General features: G+C 35.3%; 1 protein-coding gene across 4 annotated transcripts in view; it reads right to left on the bottom strand.

The window, feature by feature from the left end:
- Positions 1–24191, bottom strand: part of MACC1 (MET transcriptional regulator MACC1) — a 227013-nt gene that overhangs the window by 148280 nt on the left and 54542 nt on the right. The gene's annotated exons all lie outside the window — the stretch shown is intronic.

The raw sequence follows: 24191 nt of genomic DNA, 5'->3' as shown, positions 1-24191 counted from the left end.
AATAGCACTTCTATAACTATAGCATGGGGAATTTACATGTAAGCTGTGTTTTTACTTCAAAATTAGTTTTGTTTTATCTGCTTCTAACATATAGGTGAAAATGCTACTTTCCATGGAAGCCTATTTAATTCCATAAAGTTAAATGAACCATAACCCCAAAGTGCAACGAGACACACACAGCATGACCACATTATTTCAGAAGGCTGACAGGTCGCCAGTCCATTGATCTCAGACTTCCATGAGCCACAGTGCAGTTCAAATTGGGTCCCTGCAGCAGCTTTGAACTTTTGCCAAACAGCTACTGCAGAACTCTGAAAACCACAAGGTAAGGAGATGGCATCCAGGCACTTTTAAAAATACTGTTATTAACTCTTTTACTGAAGTTCATTTCATTACTTTATTAAAGGGGTTGGGGTCACATCAGAAATTTTTCTTGCTTAAAGGTAACATGCAGTAATGGCTGAGATAACAGTACTGCAAACATAAAACAAAATGCAGGGGCGTATGTGAGCATCCTCCTTTTGCCAATGAATTACAGATGTTTCTTCCTTCATACAGTCGTATGAACATTAAACAATAAGTATAGAATTCCTGCTGTTGTTGATTTTTGGCATATAAAGTCACTTTTTTGTTTTCCATTGCTACCTTTATCAGCATCATCCAGTTGCCTAAAACCATTCAGTCAATGCTCCACCCAGGTTTGGAGTCAATTTTAATGCAGCCAAGCAGTATATTAAGAGTTCTATCTACAATCATTAACTGGAGGCTAAAATTAACCATGCATTCCTGGGCCCAGAATCCAGAATGGAGTGTCCTATGTATTCCTTTATAGCAGGAAACTGCAAACTGCAGCCACTCCTCCACCCAGTAATTCTGTTGCCCAATCTTCATTGCTGGATGCCTGTCCTTAAAGATATCCTCCACTCCTGGGGTTGTAACCCGTGTCCTTAACTAAACAACCACTGGTTTAACAGGCGCCCTGCCCCCTAACTAGAATGTGAGTGGGCCCCTCACACCCTGTTCCTAAAACAGGCTGGAGCTCTGCTTCCAACTGAATGAGCTCTTTCCTTCTTTTACCTGGAGCAAAAACTGTAGCCCTGCCAGGAATTCCTATTGCCATACTCTCCCCTAATCCCATTCCAACCCCTTGTAAATCATTCTTGGCTTAGAAGCCTACACCCCTTACTCTCAGATGCTATAACTGGAAACCCTGGTAACTCACTCACTTTAGAGCTTGATCTCAGCTCTCTTTTTCTTGCTTGCTTCTCTTGCCTTGACTGAGACCCAGCACACCTCACAGTAGGTGCAGTATACGGGATAAGACCATGTCAGTGTGTAAACAGCACTCATCATAGAGAGGATAGCTTAAAACATCATTTTTAGTCAATGCAAATAACCACCAGAATCATTCCTTTGGGTGGCTTCTATTTTTTAATGAAATGTAAACCTTTACATTTTTCCTAATAATAAAACAGTACAGTTTCTTTATATTTTATTATTCCAACATCTGGTAAACTACATGATCAAATTATTCTTTTTGAAAACCATAATATGTAAGGTGTTAGAGAGCCCAGATAATACTTGAATTAAATAGTTAACTTTGTATTACGAGCTTGATTCTTTCTATAAAGCTTTCTGTACTATCTATATTTTGTACTACCCAGTTTCTATAGCAACATGTTTGTTCCCATGGAGAAACAAAAGTGAACACCTTAACAGAGTTGAACTTGAAGATATAAAACCTCACTCAATGGATAGTTTGCACAGAGGCTATTCAGGAATAAAAACAAAAAGACAGAAAAGCAGAAAATACATCTAGGTTTCAAATTCCAGCTCAAAACTAAGAAACTACTTCTGATTTCTTTTGACCTGCCAAGTAACAAATCATTCTTGGTGTGTTCTTAATAGCAACTTTAAACTGACTGTTTTTCCCCAAAGGCAAGTTTTAAAACTCTCTACTTAGACAAAGAGCCTTTTAAATGGTGATTTGATGGTTTGTTTTACTTTAGCAATTTGGTCCTCATAGTTGGAATTAGCTTTGCATATTTCAAGAATATTTGAATTTTCATGAAACGGCCTAAATTTGGCCAACCTAAGAAAAAAACAAAACAACACTATACATTAAAGCAATGAGAATGTAAGCAAGTGAGCATAAGGTTTTTTTAAAATGAAAACAAATTCTTTTTTTCTTTTTAATGTCCAAAATTTTCCTAGCCTACTTATAGTTCAGTATGTGCCCTTTGAATAGAGCCCGCAAACTGCAGATGGATGGAAATTTGGCTGCTTTGGCTGAATACAAAGGGAAGTTGGTAGCCTTAGTTAGGCTCCTACCAGTATGCCAAATTCCTAACACCATTACAACAGGACTCTGAATGATACCAGTAAAATAATTCACACCCAATTGCAAGCTCCAGTGAAGGCATAAACTCTACTTGTAAAAGACAAAGAAAAATCACTTGGCTCCAGTGGCTATTTGCTCTGCAACTTCCCTCCCTCCTGCCCACCTACCCCCCACCCCTCTACTTGCCCCCTCCCCAATTTTATAATCTAGATACTGCTTCTTTTCCATTTGTATCCTACTTCTTTGTCTGCTATTCTCCAGCCCTTTTTGTGCTTTTTTTTTTTTTTTTTTTAATCTTTAAGCCTTGACCTCCTTTTCCCATCCTATTCTGTTATTTCTACTCTACAGTGTCATCACTTTTTTTCTGGCTTCACTCTTGTTGCTTAGCCTCCTCTCTCTCTCTTCAATCTTTAGCTTTTTTGGCAGTATGCTTATTTTTGTCTTCTTCCCTGACTTTAGATTATTTTTCATTCTTGCCACCTTTTCTTAGTCTCTTTGTACTTCCTCTTCTAGAATTTTGTGTATTTTTCTCATTTTAAGTTATTATGTATTTTCCTTTGATGAATTATTTTCTCTCTCCTTCCAAGTATTATTTTTTCCTGATTGTTTGAATCCCAGTTCCTACTGACTTTATGCAAAACATTAGAATTGAAGCAATTTAATGTATTTCTTTAATATAATAAAAGTGAGAAGAAAAACTAGCCCTAGAAAATAGTATCTTAAATAGTAGACTGCTTTTTTCCTCTTTGCCCCCTCTTTAAGTTCACAGTGAATAGAATCAATGAGATTTGTCATCTGCTATGTTTGTTTAGATCTGGCATTATTTACTCTAATCACGTAGTGAGGAGCAGGATTCTGAAATCAGCAAGTCTATCATGCTGAGTTGTTGCTGCTTAAGATAAAATAACTTTTATACATTATGTGGCCAACTGACAAGAAGAATAAAGATGTGACTCAGGATTAATTGGAGGTTTTGAAGCAATGGTTAGAAGAAACAAAACACAAAGGTTTTTCTGCTACTTATTTTTGTATGGTGCTGGGGGTAAAAGAATTTGGGCCCTTCCATCATTTTATATTGTTTATTCCATAAGGCAGATAGAATAATAAAAATTTCTTGAATACAGACCTTTCTTTTGCTTCTCTATCATCAAATGGGCATACACTTTGAGTTGCCTTTTTTGTTTGTTTTGGGAATTGGATAGTTTATCTTTCTTTCATAGGCTCTCACTTAACTTCCAAAAATATGCAATAGTGGATTGCATGTAAGGAGAAATGGTCCATTCAGGTTTAAATGCATTGCTTTGAACTAAGGAGATATATATTTTAATATTTGAATTACTTATGACCATACAGTTATATAAATTACATGAGATATACTTAAATAATTAAATCCACTAGCATAGATTCTTTATGATTTCACATACTTAAAATTTAATGTACATTGCATTTACTAAATACCTAAAAGCCACATTCATCCACTGATAAATTTTCAGTCTTTTAAATCCATAAGAAAATTATAATGCTCTATAATACCTACTGGTTGTATAGCCCTCAAAGTTTTGGAGGTTTATTTTTACTCATCATAGTTAAGATACCCGCCTTTTCTGTTTTCCTTTGTTTTTTAATATTTTTGCATTTAACAGTTTTTTATCTTGCTTAAAGGTTCTGAAAAAAAGACCATGCCTTAGAAACTAAATCACTGTTATAGAAAACTTTACTATGGAGGAATTTTCTATACTTTCTTTTCTTTACTATGGATATAATTATAGCACCAACAATAGTCATGCATGCTGAGCACTGAACAATGCTAGGGGACCATTCTTGACCTATGTGTAGGACCCTGTATACAGATGGGTTCATTTTGCATTTCTCGCTGAAACTACACCATGCTTTTATCTGTCAGATGAGTGAAATTTTCTGTTGATCATGTTGGATTATGTTGGGTTTTACTCTCTAAAATTCCTGAAATGTAAATGTACAGACCATCCAGTTCTCTTTCATGTTACAGAGAAGGAAGTTGCCTTCAGAGAAGAGATGTATCCTGACTATAATTTTATCACCATATATATCAACAGAGTCAGGTTAGAGCCAGTTCTCCTAATTCCTATCCTCAGGAATACCATTCTGAATATATTTGTATGACAAGGAAAGTATTATATTTCTATCACATAAACCCCATAGGTAGAACTTCCTAGGCTTTTAGCCTAACTTGACTCCTAGAAAATTTTACATTATAAAATAAGAAGTGAAATAATTTCTAGGTAATTTTCTTTATACAGCTGGCTATGTAATCTGACAACATACTAAATGTTTATTTGAGAGAGGGCTACGACATCACCATTGACTAACATAGTGGAAAATATTTGAAAAAGAACTTGTCAGTGCTACGGCTACATCTATATTACTGCATTACAATTTTGGAATATTGACATTAAGTATCTGAAATAAAGTTTCTTAGGCATTAAAAATGTATACTTTCCCAAAAATGCACTAGGAAACTACCTGTTTACTTATCTTCTCTATAGAGCTTTTCTTTATTAATGTCAATCTATACTTTTCCTTCTCTTATTTTTATTACTCAAAAATAATGTATGGTTTTTGCTATTGTAATTTGTTTCTGTTCTCTTATTGCATCTTAAAAGTCTGTCAATCCCATATGTACTGTTTGTCTTTTACTTGTTTTCCTTCCTCCATGATCTTTTTTTTTTAAAGATTTTATTTATTTATTTGACAGACAGAGACCACAAGTAGGCAGAAAGGCAGGCAGAGAGAGGGGAAGCAGGCTCCCTGCTGAGCAGAGAGCCCCATGTGGGGCTCAATCCCAGGACCCTGGGATCAGGACCTGAGCCAAAGGCAGAGGCTCCAACCCACCGAGCCACCCAGGCACCCCCTTCCTCCATGATTTTGAGTATGTGTATAGATAATGCTTAATGTGTGCTTTCAGTGGACAAGAAATTGATTAATTGGAAGCAAACATCCAAAGTTTATATTGCCAAAAAGTTGTCAGAAATGTACATCATGAATCTAAATGCTAACAGAATTAATCATTAATGATAACTCTTAAATGAAAATTACTACAAAGCATTTTCTCTTAGTGATGCTTAAAATTGCTTCCTCTAGTAGATTAAGCTATATTGATGAAAAGAACAAGCAGGGAGGAAAAACTAGTGCAAACTATCATAAAATCACAATGCTTTTAAAAATATTTTTTTATTTTTCTCCTTTTTTTTCTAGAATTGAAAGAGATATATGACAGATTTGATCATAAACTTTCATTTGAGAGAGAGAAAGAACATAGTACTTCAAGAAGCCCCAGCTTCTGGCAATGTTGCAAGAATAAGTTACATCATTGACCTTTTTTCTGGGGCATTAAGTCCATTTTGAGTGGAGTTTCCAATTGCACAATGAGCATCTGGACAGTTTTGACATCTTTATTACACTCTCTGAGTTCTTAAAATGCTACCATTTTGTTTTAAAGATGATATCTTTCAAAATTAAAACAATGATTTAACTGCCAAGAGTAATCCCATGACTGAATGCCAATAAAATTATATTCTCAGATCTGGTTTCCCTACTAATATTCATAATCAGAATATCCATTGTTTAATCAAAATTAAGACTTGATTAATGATCTTAACATTCAAATCTGTTTCTTCACAGGCCTAATTTTGTTTCTTGTATTTGCTTTGCACTGAATTACTGTGGTTTAAATAGCCTGTTTAACACAACCACTTTTAAACAAAATCATAAATTCTCATAAAAGCAGACTAAGGAATTCATAATCATAGCTCTTGGCCGCCACCTAAAGGTTTCTTTCTTGTTTTATTTTACATAAGACCTACTGTGCATGCCTTTTATAATAAAATTGTTGCCTGTATCATCACATGTTTCCACATAAGTATAAGGTTAAGAGACTTATTTCAGTATTTTTTTTTTCATTTTTGTGTATTTGCATTAGCAGCCTATATAATTATATCCACTTTTCAGTCTATTTGGTACCCAAAAGTAAAACTAGGTCCACTAAGTGGTCTGACAATTTTCCATTCCTTCAAAAAATATTTTTTATTTCTGTTTTTATAATATACCTTCCCCATTCCTAAGCTCCTCAGAAATAGAAAAGTACTTAAGCCATGGTTTCTGGCTTCAAGAAGCATGCACCAGTTACCAATGTAAAAAACTGGCTTTTTAACATAATCTGTATTAAAATTATCATTAATTGGATGCCAAGGAGTAAATCTAGAAGCTTGAACAAAGAGAAATGTTTCTCATTTCCATCTTTCCTAGGTAAATTCAATAAAACTCATGTTTATTGAATCATTACTGAATGTAAAGTATAGGCTAAACTCTTCAACCTCTGTAGAGAACATTAACAACAGGTATACTCTCTTGATTGTGCTTGAGAGTAAATGGGATATCAGAATTAATAATTCTCTGCTGCCTATCTCCATAGCCATAGTCTCACTCCTTTTATTCTCCCCTGAAGAAACACTTGCTTGAATCAGGCCAAATATCTCCAGTACCCTACTTGGATTCTGACAAAGTCATGTTTGGAGAATGGATTCAATTAATATCATACTGAACTGAAAAGTTAGTTATAAACTCTGTAGAGTTTATACTCTACTATAAAGATATAAAGAAGTTTACTCTTCTTATTTCATAATCCATACTGATAAAGCATCTATGAAGCACCCCAGTTTTTCTTAAATCTGTAGAAAAGTTTTATAAGCATGCACACTTACCATTATAGATTCTGTGTATTTAGCTTTTGAGCTACTTATAGAACACTATTTATTTATTTATTAATTCAAAAAATATTTATTAGAAACCTACTATGTGCCAGGCACTCACCATTGTCAGTGTTTAAGAAGAGATTTGTCTTTGCCTTCATGGGGCTTGTGAGGGAAACTAAATAAATAAACAAATAAACAAAACACATCTGATACAAATTACAAAAAAACTAACACACTGCTCTGTTATGGAGAATTATGCTGAGGAGAGACAGACCTACTTTAGGAAGAAAATCTCTTCCAGGAGACAATATCCAAACTGATACCCAAAGAACAGGGAGCCATTGCTGCTAAGAATATAGGGATGAGGCAGTGGGAATTATCTCTACAAAGGCCAAAACACTTAGTGAGGGCTAAAGGATCTAGAGCAGAGTGAGCAAAGGGGCGATTCATGAGATGTGGAGAAAAAAAAAAAAAAGAAACTCAATTATTCAGGGTCTTGAAGAAGAGGATGAGGACTTTGGGTTTTAAATGAAATAGAATGGAAAGTCATAGTAACAGATTAGAGAAGGAAGTAACTTAATCTGATGGCTCCTTGGAAAAGGGAGCAGGCAGATAAGAGAGGTGGGAGACAGAAGTCTAGTGAAGAAGTACAGATGGGAGAGGTGACATGGACAAGGCTGGTGGCAGTAGAGGCAGAGAAGTGAACAAATCTGAGGGGAATTTAAGAGCCAAATTCAGTAGGACTCAGTAATAGGTTAGATGACCCCCCTTGGTTCTACAATTCCTTCCCATCTTATTAGCATTTGCAGATATGAATGCTGACATGAATTGCTTATCTGAAATGCTGATATGGTTTTCTATATTAGATTTAGATTGTTATATTAGATTTTAAGTTACACTTAGACTTTTAATTTAGTAAAAAAATTAAGAAATATCTTAATAGGATGACTTATTTACATGTCAATAAGGAAATATTATCTAGCATTTTCTGCAAATGAGACAACCTAAAAAAATAATTTTATACATAATGGAAGTTTGTCTACTAAAAGTACCAAAGCTTATTTAATGTTAACCACTTTGAAGAATTTTTTTTTTACTTTTTAAATTTTTATTTCATCTTGGGGGGACCCAACATTTTAGCACATGGTAAAATTTGTAACTAGGAATAGCATTTTCATTGATCTGTCATTTCATAGTTTCTCTTTAAAAAATTAATTTGGTGTTCTACTTTTTAAAAAAAAATTTTTTAATAAACATATAATGTATTTTTATCCCCAGGGGTACAGGTCTGTGAATCGCCAGCTTTACACATTTCACAGCACTCATCATAGCACATACCCTCCCCAATGTCCATATCCTACCACCCTCTCTCGTCCCCCCTCCCCCCAGCAACCCTCAGTCTGTTTTTTGAGATTGAGTCTTCTATGGTTTGTCTCCCTCCCAATTCCATCTTCTTTCATTTTTTCTTTTCCAACCCCCCAAACCCCCCACATTGCACTTTGAAGAATTTTTTTCTAAAATTGTTCAATATTTTTCTGACCTATTAAAGCTTAACATTAGTTAAGTTTTTCAAAAACTCAGGCTCACTATAATGAAAAACAGTTGCTATACCTCTGTACTATAGAGGAACCCCTAAAAATAGTAAGATATGAGTATGTTTCCTATACTCAGAAAAATAGCATGCTTTGAAATAATTAAATTTTGTTGTTACCTCGGTTGTTCCTAGTTCTCATTGTCCCAGACTGAAGTCATTCTCTTCTAACACATTGTAACATGATGTTTTTCCTTTGCTGTAAGGTGGGAACCCTATCAGACTTTCATGCACATTAATAGTGTGTAGACTCCAAGTAAAGTATGAACTTTTGCATTCTATTTTGATTGCACAGAGGCTTTTTTACATGCTGTTTTCTCAAGTATATTTTAGGTCATTGAAGTTGCTTGATCAGCGAAGTTCAAGTCAGGGAAATGTCCCTATACTGGCATTTTATTTCACATTTTTCATGAGGTTCCTTGCAAATGAAATTCCTATTATCATATATTATACATTATCATGTTAAGTTTCTATAAAGAATCCTTCCTTATGACACAACTTCAACTGCATCATTATAAATATTGCTTTTTCATTTTATGCCTATAGTTTTTCAAATGTAACATAAAATCATAAAATTTGACCATAAAACTAGACTAAAAAAAATCCCCAATTTCTTGACTGTGACTAAAATGTAATCTCTTTCCTTTTTTAAATTTTGACATTCATGGAAACGAAAATAAATTAAAGTCCACAAAGCCCCAATCAGCAACACTACTTTGAAAGTGTCTTTTGACAAGTAACATATGCATATTACAAACCCGAAGGCATGTTTGAAGTGGTTCTTCCAGAAACCTACATTCCTCAAAGCTCTGCCATATCACCACCTTGTTTCATGGATGAAAATGTGTAAATGTGTAATCGAAATGTGTAAATGATTAAACCATCTGTGTAAACAAAGAACATTCTTAACACACATAAGAAAAATTTTGAGGACTTCTTGAAAAACCAGACACCAGATGCCTAAAGCTGATCTGCCAAATGAGAATCCTTGAGAGAGAGAGGTCCAAATATTTGAAACAAATATTCCCCAGCTTATTAATATATGTGCTCCTTGGAAAATCCTTAGATAACACTGTCATAGACTTTAGATAACCAATCCTAAATGATCTGCCATTTCAATTTTGTGGCAGGTTGTATTTTCCAAAGATGACTGTAGCAATGCATACCATCTTATGTTCTCTTCCTATAAAGTGACGTTGACGTCTCTTCACCAAAAAATGGGGCTTATGTTCCCTTTTCCTGAATCCAGGCAGACTTTTGACCACAGTGGAAGTGATGTTATGTGACTTCCAAGAACAATTCATAAAATGTAAAACAGCTTCTTCCTGTTCTCTTGAGACACTTGTCCTTGGAATCCAGCCATCATGCTGTGAGAAATCCACATGAAAAGGCCACGTGTAGGCCTTTCAGCCATAGCTCCTGCTGAAGCCCCTGTCGACAGCCAGCCATTAACCACCAGACACGTGAGTGAGCTTTCAGATGATTCTAGCCCCCAGCTTTCGGGCCACCCCAGGAGAGCAAAAACTACTTCTCTCACTTAGCCATTTTGCTAATTGTGAATATTGCAGATTTGTGAATAAAATTAATGTTGTCACTGTTCTAAGTCACTAAATTTTATAGCAGTTTTTTATGCAGCAGTAGATAACCAGAACAAATTCCAAATAGTTCTGTGGCCTCTTTGGATGAAATGTAAAGCCCCAGATAAACCTTCATGCATTCCAGTTTGCATTTAAGGATTTCTGATTCTATCCAGCCAGATCCACTCCAGACTCACTTGCTAGGTCCTGCTTTAGTTTATTGCCTAGATCTGTGCTTCTCAAAGAGAAGTGATTTTGCCCCCTAGGGGACATTGGCAATGTCTGGAGACATTTGATGGTTGCCACAACTGAGGAGGAAATGCAATTGGCATCTAGTAAGTAGAAGCTAGACATGATGGTCAACAGTCAACAATGTACAGCACAGTCCCATCTCCCAACGACAGAGAATTATCAAACTTAAATAGTGCAGATATAGAGAAACTCAGACATGATCTGGTCCAGTAGTGGGGTACTCCATTCATACCCGTGGTTCTCTTCACCATTATATAGCTCTAGAGTTGTCAACCAGGAGTTGAGAAAATGGTGTGTGTATTGGGGGTGGGGGTGTGGGAGGGAGGGCTTTAGAGTGATGTAGAATATCAGTATTATTTGTGAAGATTTTCAAGCCATACACTAAGCCCATAATGTTTACCCTGGCAACAAACTAGAATAATTTGTCAAAAAACTTTTTGTTTTGTTTTGTTTTTAAATACTACCTCTATTTAAATTCCAGCATAATCTTCAATTCTAGAGATTCTGGTTCAAAAAATACTGGATGCCAGTAGTTTTTAAAAGCACCTTTAGGTGATTCTAATGTGCAGCTAAGCATGAAAACCAGACACTGGCCCTTTTACCTGGAGACTATGACTCCTAACTTGGGGAGTAATGTTGATACAGTCTAAAGAGTAAAACTGGAAAATTCCAGTAGGTAATTCTGTTGGCAACACTCTGCCCCCTTCTTCCACTGAAAACCTTTGGCCTACATGCTTGCCTGTACTTAGCCTGCCAGGTTCTGGCAAGAAAAGACTGTCATTTCATTCTTCTGCTCTTATCTGGGATGGAAGCAAATCCCAAGGCTTAGTTACTTCTTGTTAAGTCAGTAAGCAGCACTACTTAGTAAATACTGAACAGCCAATTCAGGTATAATGGCCTCAGTGTGCTATGTACATCTCCACCAATAAAGTCAGCTCTACTGGATTTCCCATTAATTGCCTAAGATGAATATAAAAACATCAGTCAATATTCTTAGAATTTTACCCACTGGAGTGTTAAGCTAACTCAAATAATTTATATGATTTACATAGTTCAAGTTGTTGATATGATGTTGATAGGATGTGAACTTGCCTTGCCACACTCCTAATAAAATAACCGGTTAGGCAAATACATTGCCTAAAGTTGTTGATAGGATGTGAACTTGTCTTGCCACACTCCTAATAAAACAACCAGTTAGGCAAATACATTGCCATCTGCCTCAGATGCTAAGCAGATGAAAGTCTGCTTATTTAAAAAAAACAAAAAAAAACAAAAAAAAAAACTGACGGGTGGAGAAGAAAAAAATGTAAAATAGCCTATTATTATAATAATTACCTTGGCAAAAATGTGTTATTTCATCATGACAATAAGCCTTTCAGAACATGTTATTATTACATTACATTTGTGGTAAAAAGAAAAAATCAAAACTATGTTTTTCTTTTCAAAATTTATTTGTTGAAGGATAACACCAATTTAATAAATTAAATTTCTCAATTATTGCTTTGTAACTTTTCTTTTTTTAACTCTTTCCCATTAAAGCCCCAAACCAAAAAGAATCTTTAATTTTGTACATATGATCCCTACCTATGAAAGAGAATGCTGAATGTCTCTAACAGTTTCAAGTAATAATTATACAGTGTATGTGCCTAAATCTGGTAGAAGATGGTCATGAATAATAGCATTTAACTCTTGAGTCAGACTGCCTAGGTTTAAATGCTAACACCACCATTTACAAAGTGGTCTTGGGCATGTTATTTTATTTCTTGTGACTCCATTTCCTCTTCTGCAAAAAGTAATAATAATAGTGCTGAAGTCATAATTATCTTTGAAGATTAAAAAATAAAATGAATAGAATGTGCTTAGCACAATCCCTGGCATATAAGATGTACTTAATGCATGAGATTCAAATTTAACTATCAAATATAATTAATGCTGGTTTCTGTCACTAATTCACTGAGCAACTCTGATTAAATCACTTAACCCTTTGACTATCTCATTTTTCATTTGTATTACAAAAGGCTTAATTCCTAAAATTCAACTAAATAATTATCCATTGTGCCAGGTTCCTTCTAGCTTTTTATTTCTAAAAATCTAGCCTTTGAAACAGATTTTCACCTATTTTCTTGTATCAGAGTGTCCAATTTACACAAATATAGCATATGTTTTAGTCTATTATTTTAACGATTGTACTGAAAAGTCAGTTTCCATAGCTTTCATATCTTCTGATATCAAGTTAAGTATGCACTGAAACATAGGGTATGTGAATTTCCCTGTCAAGTGGTATACATATTACTTATTTCCTCTTAGACTGGAATCTGAAAAGTAAAGCTGACAACAGAAAAGTTGTCCTATAGGTATTGCTTACATTGTGATACCGAGCAAATCCTTCCATACTGATTTTATTTAAAAAATTAATATGGCAGCATATATAAAGATTCATTGAGAAATGTAGAAGTTTCTCTCAGGCTATTCTGACCTCTTTCATTCCCCCTCACGTCAGCATCTCAAATGATGTCTCCAACTCATTCACATAGTACAGTCTGGCTCCTAAGGCACCCTTCCCATAGGTTGCTTCCCCTAACAACAATAGTGATCTTCTGGGTTCCAATCTAATAGGATTGGATTCAAATCTAATTTGAAATCCTTACAAGAATTGACTTTTCTGTAGCATTTGACCTTCTGATCACTCTTTCTTTTTAGGTAGGTTTCACTTTTCTTGGTTTCTATCAATGAGTCTCCACTACCCTTTTTCTCTTGCCTCTATTGACCATCCTGTCTCAGCCTTCAATTGCTATTTCGCAGATTCCCCTTCTTGGTCATAATCTATAATCCTTCCATATATTCCCCCAAAGAATACCCATGACTTTATACACCACCTAGCATACTTTTACTCTCAAATCCATAATAACGGTATGTACTTCTCTTTTAAGATTCAGAACTATATTCCCAACTGTCTTCTGGGTATCTCCATCTGAAATTCCTTCAGGCCACTTCTAAATTATCTTCCCCAGTATATCTTGGTTTTCCTTTTATATTCCTTGACTAATCACTAAATATACCCTAAGTATCTTTTTTAAATAACCCAAATAAAATATCTCTCAAATCTATTACCTCCTCTCCATCACCAAATACAACTTTCCTGTCCCAGGTCCTTTGCACATCTCACCTAATCCTGCTCCAGTCTCATCCTATCACATTCACTCTCCATACTTAATGCCAGAGTGATATATCCAAAATGCCTAGATAACCAAATCATCTGCCTGTTTAGAACTTCACAATGACTCCCCATCATATGCAGGAGAAACTCTAAGCTCTATGGCCAACAGGGTCTTCCATGGTCTATTGCTACACACCTCTCTATCCTCATTACTAGCTACTTCCTTCCATAAACTGGAACCCACTACAAAACTCATTCATGCCATTACCCCAGTATCCATGGGGTAATGGCATGAATTACCTCATGTAAAGCCTTTCCTGATGCCAAGATGGATTAAATTTTTCACTTCTCTATACCACCTCACATGTTCCAAACATTGTTATTATTGCTCATTTAATAAATATACAATTATATTGTAGTTATTTTCTTTAAATGACTATCTTTCCTAGGACAGAAAAACTAAATCTTACTAATTATTGTATTCTAGCACTTAGGAAAAAGATAGAGATACACCAAAGCTCTGTATATGTTTCTTGTGTTAGTAACAGAATAAAGTTATAAATTGGTTCAATAACGATTTACTCTGCATAAAATGTATAAGGATAAAAACCCAAGATAAATGTTGTATTCAGTTAAAAATCTCACTTTGAAAAAATTTTTAGCTTCACTGAGGAATAATTGGCATATAAAATGATAACATATTTAAAGTGGACATCATGGTGATTTGATATAGGTATATGCTGTGAAAGAACCCTCCCCCCACATCCAGATAACTAATTTGTCAATCATCTCACATATTTATCTTTTTTTATGAGAACATTTTTTTTACCTGCATAGCAATGTTCAACTATACAATACAGTGCTATCAACTATAGTTACCTTGTTTCACATTAGATTCTCAGACCTTATTCATCTTACTAAAATTCTCACTTTTCATTTCAGTCCTTAAACTTTTCATTCACACCTGGATTTTGTCCTTTTCTCCACCTCACCGACACCCAGGTACCACATCTAATCTAGGTTCTTTTAGGTCTCAGGATGACTGAACCTTGAGAGAACTTCTTAAGTTATGCTTAAAGGACTTCAATCACTTACCTAATCTAGGATGTCCTACCAAGAACTTTATCTCTTTGAATCCTGCTTAGTCTTTCCTGTCAGCAGAAGTTATTTTTCACCTTCATTAGAACATAAATGTACATGTATTCTAATACGTCCTTGACTCTTCTGTCCTAGGGTCTAAAACAGGTAGGAAAAAACAAAGACAGTAAGGTTTTTGGACTGATGTTTCAAGCTCTGCTTTCTTCTGAAGTAGGTTCTATGGCAACTATGCCTCCAGTTGTTATTTTTTTCCTTTCTCTAGAGACATACTGTTTGCTATCTGGGTGAAATATTTAGAATGAACCTTTAAGTTCTCTTTGCTCTTGTTGTCTTTTAGCCTTTCTAATATTCCAAGTAGTGTTGAGAAATAGTTTCTTAAAGATGCTAGGCCCAATGTCTTACCAAACAATTTAGGCTAGTAACAAAACCTGATGTTGCCCAATTGTACATATATCTTTGCTTGAGGATACCATAAGAGAGAGCCATATTATTATTTAGTTTCAGGACCTAAAACCATCTGGGAAGTATCTAGTTTCATAAAAAGAAATCTGTTTTAATAGGTAAAAGCTGTTTTAATTCCAAGCCACTTCCTGCAGGTCAAATCGAATCAGAGGGAGGAGGTATAATGGAAAGTGTTAAAGGCTAGGACATAGGACAGGTAACAAGCAATCACTATTTAGTAAAAGGATTTGTAACAAGGTTGACAGTAGTTTTATTATACCACGTTCTATTGTTCAGAATGTAGTTCCTGCCACATTGACATTCAATGTTCAGTCAATCCTGAGAAAATAAAGAATCAGAGGCCTCCTTTGCCTATGAGCAACTCAAGCAGGGACCACAAATTTAAATGTCTATAAGATTTTGACATGTAACATATATGAGCAAACCTAGCCTAGGTATATGAAAAGCAGTAGCATGATCACATTGAAAACCAGTAATTGACAATCAAAATACAACAGGGAGTGGTGAGGACTATGGCAAACTGAAGAGCCTGGGCTGCTTCTTAGGTAGCAGCAGATACACAGCTCTAGCTCAATGCCTTGCAGAAATGAAGGCCCAGGTGTGTCCAGTAGTCTGACTATTCAAAAGAAGCTAAAAGTAGGATATTATGTTATCTTCTGATTATAAAGCATTTGGCAAAAAAAAAAAAAAATTTTTTTTTTAAGTTAAACCATGCAATACATGCCCTCTTTGCATGCAGCACTGGGTGTGCATAAACAATGAATCTTGGAACATTAAAAAAATTAAATTTTTAAAAAAAGTTAAACCACTCTATAGGCAGAGAGTATGAGCACTAAACAAAACATGTGCTTATATTAGATTCTGAAATGTGTGTTTCACAGTCAATCAAGAAGATCCAGGAAATTCAGGCAGACAGGGGTATGTATATTTGAGAGGAAAATAACATTTTCTCACAGCAATAAAAAATATGTATTAGGCAAAGATGTAAAATTTAGAGTAAGGGGCAATTTTCATATTTCTTTTGCTAATATTGCCAAGGTATATTATGGATATCTTAATAAAGCCAATCTCTTTTCCCTTGGCCATTTGGCCTCCTTTGAAGTTAAGCAGGTTGGATATTTTCCATTTACCCATTCAGTTCCATTCCCCACTCCCTTTGTGTCCCAGGAAACTAGCCAGTGTAGGTTGCATTGAATGGTTACTTTATATTTGGCTTTCATTGGGTTTGACCCATCCGAGACACTTGCAGGAGTTTGGAGGGTAGGAAGAAATTGATATCAAGATCTTTATTTGCCCGGCTTTCCCCCTGCTGGTTCACCAATGGGTTCCTTTCTTCCTTTCTGGAGACTCTGTTTATACAGCTCCTCTATACCTTCTGTGTGTGTGTTTCTTGAAATATTGCCTCTTCTTGACCTTCTAAGCCTAGGGTGCTAAAAGTCTCTTACTACTATAAGCTCCAGAAGACTACACTATCACTTGTTCCCTTCCATAAGACCTATGCTTCAGGCTTCAATTATCCAGCTCAACTCTGCTTTCTATTTCCTGCTGGGAACCTGCCTTAAGACACCATTTCCAAAGATACAATGATTTCCCAGGGCTGGGCTATTCACCAGGCAAAACGTCTCATCAAGTCATTTTATTCTTATTTTCTGAGTCCTTTGGAAAAGCAGAGCTATTTGGCAGGAAGTATCAAGAGCCCTCAGAATGTATCTAATCTTTGACCCAGTAACTTCACCTTGAAAATTTTTCCTAAGGAAAAAGTCTTAAACATTCAAGAACTTAAAAAAAGACTTATGCAAATATATTTGTTATTAAAATGTTATTAAATGATCCACATCACATCCTAAGGGATGCCAGGTATCTCGTTTGCTCCATTACGCTTTCTGCCTTGACGGGCCAGACTACCTGGACCCTGGCTACAATGGCACTACCCTCTTGCTTAGGGATGGGCTTTGCCTATGGTATGTCTTAACAGGACACCAGAGAAGGAGAAAAGAATGAAGTAGGGCCAGTTATGCTTCCTGTCCCTTCTGTACAGATGATCTCAGGCTGGAAGTGACTCTTAAGCAAAGGTGACAGAACTTGCCAGGTGATATCCACATACTCAATACCTCTGGGGTTTAGTAATGCACCCTTCTTTTACTGTCTGAAGCCTGAGAATAGTGATGCATCTCCCCCTGGTTTATAACTCAAGAACACAGCATTATCACTGACACTCTACTCCCATATTTACAAATAGCTTCTTCATTAACTAATTCTCCTCAAATTACCCAGTTTGAGTAGCTATTTCACTGCCAAGAATCTGGTGGAATCAAGGAGCTTTAAGTAAACTGAATAACAAACTCACCAGGCAATAATATATAACATAGAAAGATGTTCATGAAGAATGCATATTAAAAACAAAAATGGTAGATCCAGTATGAACAAAACTACAGAAAAATAAAACAAATAAAATTAGCCATGAAAATGCAATATACAAGATATTACTTTTTTAATGAAAATTTTTTCTTCAAAGATTATTTAAAAGTGAAAGATATTGTAGATTATACCAAGAGAAATCCTGATAGACTTGGTAGAAATGGCATGAGAAATTATTCTTAACAATCAAGTGGGACAAATGGAAAGGAAAAAGGGGTGGGGAAAACATGTCCAGCTGATGTTAAAGCCTCTGAAAAGGCAAGTGAAAGTGCTTATAGAAAATCAGGATTTCTCTTCTGATTTCTCTTCTGCTCTACCCTAGGGCATAAGGTAGTCAAGGGAGATGTCATACAAAGTGGTACTGGGAATTATGATTTGAAATATATGAAATATTCTAGGCTTCATAGTTGATGATAAGTAAAGTTCTTTTTCATAGCTTAGAGAAAGCTGGAGAAAAGCACAAGATGAACCACAGAAAGTTTTAAGAAAAGAATAACAATATTAGATTTTTATTTTAGAAGGAAAGCTCCTGGGCACCGGGTGGCTCTGTCGGTTAAGTGTCTGCCTTCAGCTCAGGTCATGATTCTAAGGTCCTGGGATTGAGTCCTGCACTGGGCTCCCTGTTCTGCAAGGAGTTTGCTTTTCCCTATCCCTCTGCTGTTCCCTCTATTTTGCTCTTTCTCTCTCTCAAATAAAATATTTAAAAAAATCCAAAACACCTTGATAATCTCCGTTACTTTAGCTTGAAAAGGGTTCAAATGATCAAAAGTATCATTGCCTTTCTGGTTGTTACTCTATATCATGCTGAAATGTGCAACTCTATAAATAATTTTATTGTATTTCTGAATCATTAGAGGACTAACATCCCAGACATAAAATTATGCTGCACATTATTCTATTATAGGGTAAATGTTTCTTTATTGATTGTGTGAACACATTCTATAGTATTATTTATATCCTTTTCTAAAATATGTATAAACACCCAAGTTTTAAAGAAATTTATCATCAAATTTGTTGATTCGTTCTATTGAAATTCAATAAATAATTTTTACATTTTAGAAGGGAATTTTATGCCAATATCAGAAAAAAAAAGAAATATGTAGTGTTGTAGATTTATGCTTAAGTCCTTTAATCCATCATGAATGTATTTGGATATACAGGAAGTTTCTAAATTAATACTATTTTTTCAAAATAGTTAATAATTATCCCAATACCATTTGTTAAATTATTTATTCCCTCTCCATCACCTTTCAAAGCATATTTTGTGTTATATTAAGTTATTACTGATGTTAGAGTCTATTTCTGATCCATTATATTTACCAACTCAGTCATCTTTTTTTTATTATTACATATCATTTCCAAATCAGATTAAATATCTTTGAAAAAAGGACTGGATTTTACTGATGCTTATATTTTCCATAGATCTATGACTTTACACATAGCAAATGTTCAATAAATATTTACATATTTGTTAAATGAATGTCAAAATTGAATATCCTGTGCCTAATTTACAAAGAATTTCCTCACTATGTTAAAAGGTCACATTCTTCAAGGTGAAACATGAAGTAATTTTGAAATTGGAGAAGGGGGCTGAGAATGGAAGCATTCCAAGTATAAAAATGCCATGTGAATCTGATTAGAATAATTTACATTTTGTAGTGACTTCATTCTCCAGAGGCTATGTGATCATGAGAAAATGCTGAGAAGGAAAATTTTAGTAGTGGATTTACTCTTAGTTATTAAAGTTCAGAAAGGCCTTTAGCTGTGTAATGATGTGCAAATCTAACCACATACCATCCTGGCTCAACAGATGAACTATGTCAATGGTGAAATGTTGTCTTTTTAATATCTGCTGCTACCTTTATTTGGGAAAACCAGCTGTGGACCCTTAACATTGCTAAGCATTTAGAGCACTGAGCAGTAAAGCAACAACATTTAAAATATACTACATATTCATATTACCATCCTAACTACATATAGGTTTAAACATGTTGGATTTTAAGTAAAAGGCAGTTAAGACTTGTCCCTGTCATGTACAAATCAGTGAGACTTTCATATAGTTTTATGTCAAACTGTATAAGGATGACTTCAGGCTGAAGAGATTGCAGAACAATTTTGTTTGGTTAGGGAGATATAAAACTTGACCATCATAAAGAATGCTAGGATTACAGGCAGAATCCATATTAAGTCATGCTCATTATATCTACTAATGTGGATAAAGAATTGCATTGTTACTAGAAAAGGAAAGTTATGTATTCATCAAAACCAAAGATAATTTAATGGTACTTTTATGACAATATGCAAGTCTGGAAAAAAGTATTTATGTATTTTCAATGTTGTTTATATTGTGAAATTTAAATAATCTAAATTATCTTTGCAAAAACTGTTTGGAGACTATATGGTGAATTCGAACATGTTTCATAGCTGATCTCTCCTTTGATTCTCACAATAATCTTATTAGGTAGTCCTTTATGTGTGTATTATATAAACTTTAATTTTTATTTTTTTAAAGATTTATTTATTGAGAGACAGAGGAAGAAAGTATGGGGGGGTGGATGGACAGAGAGAGAGGGAAAAACAGACTCCCTGCAGAGTGCAGAGCCCAAAAGGGGGCTCGGTCCCATATACTGAGATCATGACTTGAGCCAAAATTGAGAATAGCGTGCTTAACCCCCTGGGCCATCAAGGTGCCCCTAAACTTTACTTTGTAGAGTAGTTTTAGGTTCACAGCAAAATTGAATGAAAACTACAGAGGGTTCCCATTCGCCTGTTATCACCCTAGTACACATAGCCTTCCCACTTTCAACATCCCATATTATAGAATTACACTTGAAACAATGACTGAACCTATACCAACACATTGTTATCACCTGAAGTCCATAGTTTACATTAAAGTTCACTCTTGATGTCATACATTCTCTGGGTTTTGACAAACATACGATGATGTGGAGTTAGTTAACTGCCCTAAAAATCCCCTGTGCTCCATTGATTTATTGTTCCCTCCCCCTTACCCTTGCAACCATCTTTTTACTATTTCCACATTTCTGCCTTTCCAGAATGTCATATAGTTGGAATCATACAATACGTAGTCTTTTCACACTGGCTTATTTTATTTAAGAATATCTATTTAAGTTTTCTTCATATCTTTTCATGGCTTGATAGCTCATTTCTTTTTAGCACTGAACAGTATTCCATTTTCTGGATATACCACAGTTTATTTATCCCTTCACCTATGAAAGTACATTTTGACTGCTTGCAAATGTTGGCAATTATGAATAAAACTGCTATATACATCTGTGTGCAGATTTTTTGTGTGGACATAAATTTTCAGCTTCTTTGGGTAAATACTAAGGAGTGCAATTGCTGGATTATACGTTAAGGGTGTGTTTAGTTCTGTAAAGAATCCAAGAAACTCCCCCAAAGGAGTTGTACCTCTTGCATTCCATGCCAGCAATGAATGAGGATTCCTACTGTCCCATATCCTCACCAGTTGTCAGTGTCTGGACTTTGGCCATTCCAATAGAAGTACACTGGTATCTCTTTGTTTTAATTTGCAATTTTGGTAGTTATTTTTATTTTGTTGGGCATAAGTGAATAAACTGAAGCTCAGAGAAAATAAATAATTTGCCTGTGGTTCTACAGCTGCTAAATAAGATTCAGTTTTTTTCAGGCTCCAAAGCTCCTATACTTTTTATTTTGTGGGTTGCCTAATAGCTAGACAAGAATAAAATTCAAATTCACACATGGAGCACTCCAGAGAGTGGTTTCCAGGCTCATTCACTATTTGTCTTAGGTTAGATTCCTCCAGAAGAGGACCCTGTGATAAGGAAATGCTAGGGAACAGTGGGGCAATGAGGGAGGAAAAGGCGGTCAGTGAAGAGTATGTCTGAATAAAGTTATCACTGTGGGCAACTGCAGCTTACAGAAAAGTGACAGAAAGCGAGGATTAGACTGCACATAGAAAATGTTTCATTCAAAAGTACCATGAAGATAACTAATACCACTAATCAAAGTATCAGTTAGTAGGCAGGGTAGTTCAATTAAAGCTGCATTGTGACCCAAAATCCAACTGTAATGCAAACCAGTAGTCAGTGGAAGTCAGGATACCTGAGTGATGAGCATTTGTCACTTTACAGGGCTCCCTTCCTCAACCTATGTGATTTTGTGTCATCTTATTGGGAAAGTATTATATTTTCCACTGAGGAAGCCAAAGGCAAGAGCTTCTCCTCCTACCCTTCTACCCCCAAAAGGCCAGGGGACTGTCATGTGACTAAAGTTCTGAAAATTCAACATTCCCAGCCAGGATTCTGCATCTTGAGCAAATGGTACAAAGAAGAAGTGATGATTAGGAAAGTGTTCTTGTTTGCAGGTTGCTTACTGCCCTGGCTTATGCCTCCATTGGTTTTTGACCTTTTTCAATCCTGGTCTCTCGGTCTCTTATTCATTCTGTGAGCTCCCAATTTCCTTCCAATAATTTCCCTTTTCACTTATGACTGTCACAGTCTGACATGATATGAGATAGTGGACAAGACTCAGAGCACTGATTTGTCTGCTCAGTAATTTTCTTCAGGATGTAAGGTTTGTCTCCTCTCCAATCTGGTTCTTAGTTTCCATTTTTGTAAAATAGGATTCATTTGGCAGTGTGCTTTATGGAAATTAGTTTTTGAAATGTTCTTTTAAAACAGGTTCTTCTTTTGGAGAATCCAGCTGCATGTAGCTTGTATAAGTTTCTGTAAAATCCTCCAGTAAAGGATTTCACTTAACTTTAATGTAGCATTTCCCAAAGTTAGTCATGCAAGTCTGTCTCCAAAAATATCTCACAGAGTCGATCATTCATAGAATACTTTGGGAAGAGACTTTGGCTCTAGCAATTCATGTTTCTTTGACTTTGCATCTGACACTGGAGTTTATCAATAAACACACAAGAGGTCTTTGAGGAGTTTCTGTATTAATCTATTATGGTAGGGGTTCTTGAAACTCAGTACTTAAGGAACCATTTGAGGATTTTATAATAATAAATATTGCTGGATACCACACAAGATCTATGATTTCAGAATCTCCTGGAACAGAGCCAAGGAATCACTCAACAGATGATTACATTGTGGGCAGTGTCCAATCCACTGTATGAGGAACACTACCTTGTGTTATATTTCAGTGAAAACTACCTTCCAGTGGCTTATGGTCTTTATCACTGGAAGAAGCTAGAAGTCATGTTCACAATAATACATCCCACTTACTGGATCATTCATCATATCCCTAGAGCAGTAGATGAAACAAGATTACAGACATCTTGTGAACATTTCCTTATAACCTACTGAATATCTGATCCTAACTTCAGAAAGATATAATATTAAAGTGTACATATAGTTTTAACTCCATGCATGAGGTCAATAATTTGGACAAAATCTAGATAAAGGCTGAATACACACTAAAAGGAGCAGTCTTTCATATGTCTCTCTCACTGCTACTGTCTATTTATAGCCTATTCATTTCTCACCATAAACAGAGTTAGCAAGAAATCAAGATTAGGAGAAATCAAAGAAGTAGGGAAGAAACTTAATTCATCTAATTTTATGACTTATTAGCAACTAAAAGAATCTGATGATAGGAAGACTGGAATGAAGAGCTAAAATGTTATTTTTAGACTATCTATGAAATTCATTTGCTCTCATTACCACAAATGATGAAAAATTAGCTGCCAGAAATTTCAAAGCAAGACAGCAGAACATCATAGAAACAGGAATTAATACACTAACTATCTTTTGGAATATTTTTTCTCTGTTAGAGTTCTTCAGGTAATATGACAAAGATAACAATACCATATTTCTTCAGAACATCTTACATATTTTCTTATAGAAAGAAGGATGAGTTGTGGTGACCAATGACACTCATTGGAAAAAAGCAAATTCTGTTCCCAGACCTAATTTTATTTAGTGAAAGAAAACCCTACAGATGGTTTGTAAGGCTCAGGAGAATTCACTTTTATCTTTATAGCCCAAAATGTACAGATAGCTTGTTTGTAAATAACTTGCCAGGATCACAGTCTCAGCAGGGATACAGTCTTAGTTTATCTCAATAGCTGGAATTAAAACCTCTTTACAACTGGGAAGTGGTGATGAATGGTGCTGTAATTATTCTTCAACAACTCCATAAAACTGGCATCCTGATACATATTTGCATGGGTTTCATACAACAAAACATGTCTTTCTTTTTAAAAGGCTCCAAAATTTCCTGCAACAGATTTACAAACTGTTTCATTCCTCTTGCTACACAGTTTTTAGGGCCTAGTATGTAGAATATGTAGACTATACAGACATCTAACAATACAAGCAATCCCTGACTTAATGACAGTTCGACTTACAACTTTCTGAGTTTACAATGGTGCAAAAGTGATATGAGTTCAGTAGAAACTATATTCAAATTTTGATCTTTCCCCAGGATAGTGATGTGTGGTGGGATACCCACCACTCTTGCTGGGCAGCATAAGCTAGCCACTGTTTCCATTCAGCCATGCTTTCACAATGGTACACAGCCAATGTACCCGCAACCATTCTGTACACATACA

This window comes from Mustela nivalis (assembly GCF_964662115.1).
Source record: "Mustela nivalis genome assembly, chromosome: 12".
NCBI lineage: Eukaryota > Metazoa > Chordata > Mammalia > Carnivora > Mustelidae > Mustela > Mustela nivalis.
The sequence above is the reverse complement of the archived record's forward strand: the minus strand, read 5'-3'. Positions and strand labels throughout refer to the sequence as shown.